The sequence below is a fragment of the Cebus imitator genome, unplaced genomic scaffold (assembly GCF_001604975.1).
Source record: "Cebus imitator isolate Cc_AM_T3 unplaced genomic scaffold, Cebus_imitator-1.0 Scaffold1075, whole genome shotgun sequence".
NCBI classification, from domain to species: Eukaryota; Metazoa; Chordata; class Mammalia; order Primates; family Cebidae; genus Cebus; species Cebus imitator.
Window position 1 is genome coordinate 27270 of NW_016108390.1, and position 7578 is coordinate 34847.

General features: G+C 45.4%; 2 pseudogenes across 2 annotated transcripts; both read left to right on the top strand.

Moving 5' to 3' along the window:
* Positions 1–671: 671 nt before the first annotated feature.
* Positions 672–1121, top strand: LOC108298770 (annotated as a pseudogene). Its single transcript, XR_005198801.1, has 2 exons — positions 672–717; positions 804–1121. The product of XR_005198801.1 is annotated as an immunoglobulin heavy variable 1-46-like (transcript).
* Positions 1122–6583: 5462 nt separating this feature from the next.
* Positions 6584–7164, top strand: LOC108298767 (annotated as a pseudogene). Its single transcript, XR_001822688.2, has 2 exons — positions 6584–6680; positions 6766–7164. The product of XR_001822688.2 is annotated as an immunoglobulin heavy variable 1-46-like (transcript).
* The last annotated feature ends 414 nt before the right edge of the window (positions 7165–7578 follow it).

Here is a 7578-nt window from a genome sequence, read left to right on the forward strand (position 1 = left end):
GCAGACTCCAGCCCCAGAGCTGGTGCGGAGGGGCTTTCTTACAGGGACTGACTGTTACTTTCTTGATTACCAAAAAATTATAAAAGACTAAAATAAGAATTTTACAAAGATGATTTATATATCTTTAAATACCCTAATACATTTAGAGATAAATCAACAATTCAGTGAGAATCACGTTTAAAAGGCAAAATTGTTACTGCTTTGAGATATTTTACTAGTAAAAAGATAAAGAACCAGGATGGCTTTCTTAAATCAAAAGGTACACATGTAATAAAGGTACACATTAATAAGACTGCAGACAGCAAAGCCTGGAGAGGGCGGAGGCTGTGCACGTGCCATGGGAACTTGGGCTCACATTGAGAACCATGTCCTGTGTGAGTTGGCTTCTCAGTGGAGAAATTCTCCCTTCACAAAGTTCTGGACGTATAAAGGGACACACGACATTAAATAAGAATGAGGACGTGCACCTCAGCACCCCACAGCTGTGTGGTTCATGTGAGATCTATTTTCCCTTTCCCATGCTGGATCAGGTGTAAGGCTATGAAGTAGTAGTGCTCATGAATATGCAAATTACATGAGGTAGATACTCCAGATATATCTGTGTCCCGAGAGCATCACCCAGTAACCACACTCCTCCTCCAGAGAAGGCCCTGAGAGCACAGCTCCTCACCATGGACTGGACTTGGAGGATCCTATTTTTGGTGGTCATAGCTGCAGGTAGGATCATTCTCAGTCCCCAGGACTGAGAAGGTGACTGGGTCCAGTCAAAGAGGATTTTATCCACTCCTGTGTCCTCCCCACAGGTGCCCACTCCCAGGTCCAGCTGGTGCAGCCTGGGGCTGAGGTGAAGCAGCCTGGGGCATCAGTGAAGATCTCCTGCAAGGCTTCTGGATACACCTTCACTAGCCACTATATGCACTAGGTGCACCAGGCCCATGCACAAGGGCTTGAGTGGATGGGACACATCGACCCTAGTAATGGCAACACAAACTACGCACAGAAGTTCCAGGGCAGAGTCACCATGACCAGGGACACGTCCACAAGCACAGCCTACATGGAGCCAAGCAGCCTGAGATCTGAGGACACGGCCGTGTATTACTGTGCAAGAGACACAGTGTGAAAACCACATCCTGAGAATGTCAGAAACCCCAGAGAGGAGGCAGCTGTGCTGGTGTGGAGGCAATGACAGGGATTATGAGGTTTAAAGTTGTTTAGAAGATGGGTTAAATAACTGAGGACAAGGAGCACTAGAAACAATGGCACACTGTAATTTTATGAGAAATATTTTATTGAAGAGTCACCCTATACGCAAATTCACAGAGTAGGAAAGACCCCGTATTAGTCCGTTCTCATCCTGGTAATAAAGACATACCTGGGACTGGGTAATTTGTAAAGAAAAGTGGTTTAACGGACTCACAGTTCCACACGGCTGAGGTCTCACAATCATGGAAGAAGACGAAGGAAGAGTAAAGGGGCATCTTACATGGCAGCAGGCAAGAGAGAGCTTGTGCCAGGGAACTCCCCTTTATAAAACCATCATCAGATTTGGTGAGACACATTCACTACCACGAGAACATTATGGCGGAAACCACCCCCATGATTCACGTATCTCCACCTGGCCCACCCTTGACATGTGGGAATTATTAAAACTCAAGATGAAATTTGGGTAGAGATACAGCCAAACCGTATCAATAAAACTGATACAAATTTTCCCATGAACATATTATTATGAACAAGTTTTCAAATTGGATGGATGAGTAATTTGGAGCAAGATTATTTGGTCACATGGTAAGACTAAGTATGATTCTGAAGAAATGACCAAAATGTCTTCCAAGAATCTCTCTGTCACTGTTTTTGCATAAAGTTTATTTTAGAGCAGTTTTAGGATAACAGTAAAATCAGCAGAAGGTACCAGAACTCCCATGAATCCCTGCCCAACACAAGCACAGCCTCCTTCACTATCAGCATCCTGCACCAGAGTCGCCAGCAAGTTACAAATGATGAAACTACAATGGTGATCCCCCGGTATAACAAGCCTAAATTATCTTGGAGCACCACAGGTATTTTCAGAGGGTTTCTAGGAATTGTATTATTTAGAGGGAAAGTGGGTAAGGCTATTCCTGTTTGGACACTTTCTTCCAAGATCCACAAAACCTGTATTGATTTAGAACTGATCTCACTCCTGGTTTACTGTGCCCCTTCCCAGAGGGTAAGATGTCTAAACTTTTAGAGGCATGTCCATGCCTCTAAAAGTCCAGGAAGTTCTAGTGAATCCCCCAATGAAATGAATGTCCTTTAATAAGAAGTGGAGACCTTGGCCGTGAGAGATGTCAGGTATGAGGCCCTGTAGATGGATTATCTACACTGTAGGCTCCTGGGTGGTGTTTCTGGTTGAAGTCTTTTATGCAGCAAATGCAAGCACATGCATGGGATCCAGGCAGGGACAAAAGCTCCCCTTAGGAAGAGGGTGGGCACCTGGAAAACCCCTCTTCGAGGTGGGCGCTGTCTTCCTGTGCTGGCTGCACATTGTCAAGAGGCCTGAGCCTGACTGGTCTTGCAGCAGGAGAGCCTCACTGGGGCCACAGGTTATAAAAATGCCTGTCATCCTCCAGCTGAGCAAGTCCATCTGCTTGCTTACTGGTGTCAGTGTCATGTGGGGTGCACTCTGGACGACAGCAAGGTGCACACAAACCTCCTTCCACTAATTATCCACTACTGCACATTCAAAAACCACCTGAGCTCCAGAAACGGATACGTGCAGGAGTAAATAGAACTTAAGTATTTTCTTATCTGGGGAAGACACTACCAAACACTACACATTTCAGGAAAATTAGCTCAGAAATGTTTAGTGACTGAAGGGCAGTGGTGGATGAGGTGAGGTGACAGCCTCAGGGCTGCACATGAGGAGGACTCACTTCCCCGTGCAGGCTTTTCCTCCAGGACCTGCACCAGGAAATCAAGAAGGATCCAGAAGTATCATGGAAACATCCTTCTGTGGTGCTTCCTAGAGAAGGAAAATAAGCATAAAAAATCCACCCTGAATAAAGTATGGGCATTTGTTTACTAAGAAATCTGTATTGATGAAAGCTGGTGGAGGTCCTGACATAGCCACCATTAGCTGAGAAGAAACATTTAAACCCTACTTCCATGGGGAGCTCAAGCAGGCTGCATGTGTCCCTTTACGGATGATGCTTCCCAGCCCCTTCCTCTTCCCAGTTCATCCCTGGATCTCTGTGTGATAAGTTCTCAACAGTGGAACTTATTTGATGTAGCGTGGTCTTCACTTTTCTCATCTTTTCTGTTCTCACGTTCCTATCATGATGTGAGGTTAAGAAACTCACCTGCAACATGGCACATTAGAGCGTAACGTCTCTCGTGGACAGAACATTGACAAAGGAAACCCCTAGGTTGAGCATCCCATATTGCTGACAGTGACCACTATGGGTCAACGTCCCCTTCACAGTCCTGTGTCAGAACCTCATCTGAGTAACTTTGATAGCAACTTTTCTCGAGAATTACCTTTAAAAAGACTTCTCTCATTTTCCATGCAGATATAACCTATCTTCCTAGAGAATAGACAGAGCTGAATACGGAATATATTACAGGTCTCCTGGTTTTGCAAGTTTGTGACTTTCTCACTCCCTATTTTCTGATATGTGCAGAACACTATATAGATTTTTTTCACTGGTGTGACCAGCATAACGAATATCAAATATAGTTGACCTTCTTCATATAACACTTTGTGGCAATAAGATACCACATTATATTGAAGAGCTAAGGCCACGTGAGGTAAGGGCTAGTCACACACACCCACATTTATGTAATAAACTATGTTCTTTGTTTTAATTTTTTTTTCTTTTTTTTAAATAGAGATGGGGTGTCACCATGTTGGGCAGGCTGGTCTCGAACTCCTGACCTCAGGTGATCCACCCATCTTGGCCTCCCAAAGTGCTGGGATTACAGGCGTGAGCCACTGCACCCAGCCTAAACTATGTTCTTTCTAACAGCCACAAGGCTTTTCTTTTTCTCTGGCAACTAACCAAGCACTGGTCCTGAGACAAGATTAGACAATCGCAGATCACAGACGCCAGAAGCTGGCTGACTGTGCCCGGTTCCGCCGTCAAGGCCAATTTCAGAGACTTTCTCCTGATTAGAGACCGCTGAGCATGGCCTGGTCCTGGCTGGTTACAGAGGCTGTGTGCTGCTTGTCTTTGCGCCTCTGTACTTTTAAAAACCTTCTTCTGTACAGGACCCAATTTTAATGCATTTAGATGTGAAGTTCTCACCCGGAAGCAAACTTGGAATGCACACAACATGTGTGTTTGCTAATCACACAGCTTAGCCTGGCCCATCTGTGAATATTCATAGCTCCTTCTGTAGCCTGTGAGTGTGCACACTTGGCCAGTCTATTCAGCATGAATCCATTTCTCATCTTTCCCTTAGTGGAAGGGCCTGCTCACAGTCTCTGTGGGAGGCTTTGCTTCCCAGCCTGTTAGGATGGCCATCCTGCAGACTCAAACCTTCACTAGAAATAAAGTCTCCTTTCTAACGTTATAGATTGTGTGATTTATCAGTTGACAGCACAAGTTGGTGGGAACACTTACCTAGTATTTACCATGAATGTCAGGACAGGCATGGGTAGAATGAGGGTGAGAGTTGCCTGGGGCCACACACCCCTCACTCTTGTGGGATTTCCATCCAGAAATCTCCAGGTTCTCAAGGTGGAAATCAAAGTAGATTCCCTCATGGCTCTATCATCAGAAGAAGTGGTCTCTGAGAAATATACTCAAAACCTTCTCTACACAGACCCTGCAGGGTAAGGACTTTTGAAGATCTTTGTTGTATAAAGGGGAAGGAATCTCCATCCCAGACGGCTTCCACACAGCCTTTTTGTGTTACATAAAGGGCACAATTAATTAGACACAAAAATAACCTAGGGATGCTGAAGCCAGGAGAAGGAGTAGAGGGTGAAGAAAAATTAGCTGTACCACTAGGGACACCCTATAAAGAACACAGCCTCCGTAAAGAACATGAAGAAAACATTGAAATTTAATTTTAAGAACATGTAATACCCATTACTTCCCCACCCAGTGCTTCCTTACAATTATGATAAAACTGGATGAGATGAAATTGTGGCAATACACAGGTTCTTAAGGAAGTCAGTTTAGGGAACCAAAGGTGGTGAGAGAGAAAAAGTCAAGGACAGAGGAACAATTTGAAGCCTCTGACACCAGCAGCTTCAGGACCTAGGTCATGGCCTCATTCAATGGCCTTAGATTCACGTCTCATGGGGCATCTTTAGGCTTCCTAGGTGAAAATGGGCAGAAACAAGGTGAAGACACTTCCCAAGTCTCCAGTTGTAATGAGCTTCCATACGTCTGTTTGCAAAACGGAAAAGCGACAACACAACCAGGTCTAGGGTCAGTGGTGGCAGCAAAATTTTTTTGGCAAGATGCCAGAAAACAGGTCAAACTTGAGGTCCATTAATGTGCAATTATGCCACTGTGTGTGTGTGTGTGTGTGTGTGTGTGTGTGTGTGTGTGTGTGAGAGAGAGAGAGAGAGAGGTATAAAGTTATATAATCTGCTCTGACCTTCAACCACAGAATTTTATAAACTAAAAGAGACTCCCCCAGAGTCCGCATGACTTCCTGGGTTCGCCATGTGTTTGGACCACATCAGCGCAAGTGCATCTGGAGCTCCTGGGGAGCAGCTCCCTGGTGGCTATAGTGATTCACTGCTCGCTGTGCTGAGGTCTCCCTGTAGAATGTGTTGGGTTCACCGAGGCCTGTTTCCTGTTGGGAGGGGTGGTATCATCAGCACATGGTGTTGCTGAAGGAGTATTCTGAGCCAGGGCACGGCCACTTCATACTGGGCTAGAGACGCTGGAAGGAGAATGCTCTGTGAGCCCGACAGGAACCTCCCTGCAATGCAGAAGCTGAGCTGCAGGGGGAACTCAGGATCCACCCAGCACAGGCTCCAGCCCCGGAGCAGGTGCACAGGACACTGGGGAGAAGGTTCCTCTTTGGGATTGAATCATACTTATTTTAAAGCAATGTTTATATAGAAATTTAAATAAGAATGTAGCAAGGAGTACTGCTGTGTATTTAAACATCCTTTGGTATTTGTAGCATTTACTTAGCCCAACAAGTCAGTAGGAACCACATTTTAAAAGATAAATTTTTAGACCTTTCAGATATATCTATAGTTTGAAATTGAATGTGGTGATTTTATTAATTCAATGGGTCAAATATTAGGAGACACACTGGTCCCAGTAGCTAGACTTGCAGAGGGCAAGACCAGGAAAAGTTCAGGTTGTCAGTGTGCCATTTCACTCTGAGGACCATGTCCTGTGAGACTGTCTGTAACAGGAGTTCTGTCTTCATGGACTTCTGAGCATGCCAGAAGACAGATGTCATTAGACACAGGTTAGATCATGTAGCTCAGCATCCCACTGTTGCATTGTCCAAGTGTCTCTCAGGCTGGGTTGGGCTTGATCTATGAAATATCTGGCTCATGAATATGTAAATACTCTGATGCCTAATGCGGTAAATACAGGTCTGTCCTTGCCCTGAGGGTATCACATCACAGCCACATCCCTCCCCTACGGAAGCCACCAGAGCACAGAACCTCACCATGGACTGGACCTGGAGGATCTTCCTGTTGGTGGCAACAGCTACAGGTAAGAGAATCCCTGGTCCCAGGGCTAAGGATGGAACCAGGTCTAATGGACAGGGATCGCATTCATTCCTGTGTCCTCCCCACAGGTGTCCACTCCCAGGTGCGGCTGGTGCAGTCCAGGGCTGAGGTGAAGAAGCCTGGGGCCTCGGTGAAGGTCTCCTGCAAGGCTTCTGGATACACACTTCACCAGCTACTATATGAACTGGGTGCGACAGGCCCCTGGCCAAGGGCTTGAGTGGATGGGAGATATTGATCCTGAAAATGGTGAAACAAGCTATGCACAGAAATTCCAGGGCAGAGTCATCATGACCTCAGACACATCTACAAACACAGCCTACATGGAGCTGAGCAGCCTGAGGCCTGAGGACACGGCCGTGTATTACTGTGAAGAGACACAGCGTGGAAAGCACATCCTGAGAATCTCAGAAACCCCAGAGAGGAGGCAGCTGTGCTGGTGTGGAGATGACACGGATTACGAGGTTTAACATTTTTTAGCAAATGGGTTAAGTAATTGAAGGAAAAAGGCAATAGAAAGTTGTATGCTCTCTAATGATGTAGAAAATTTTCAGCTCTTACCCTATAAGCAAAATTCACAGAGGGGGAAAGGCAGCCATCAATCAAGCTGATACAAACATTCCCATGGAGGCTTTGTGGAGACAGAAGTCTTAAAACTGAGTGGATAAACCAGCAGGATTGCTTGATCACATGCTAAGACTAAATATAATTTCTAAGAAATTGCTAAATGTCTTCCAAAGTGTCTTGGTATTCTTTTTGCATAAAATTTATTTTAAAGCAGTTTTAAGATTACAGTAGATGTACAAAAAAATAGAGAGAGCTCCCAGGTACCCCTGCACATCACATACACAGCCTTCCCCCCTGCCAACACCCTGCAGCAGAGT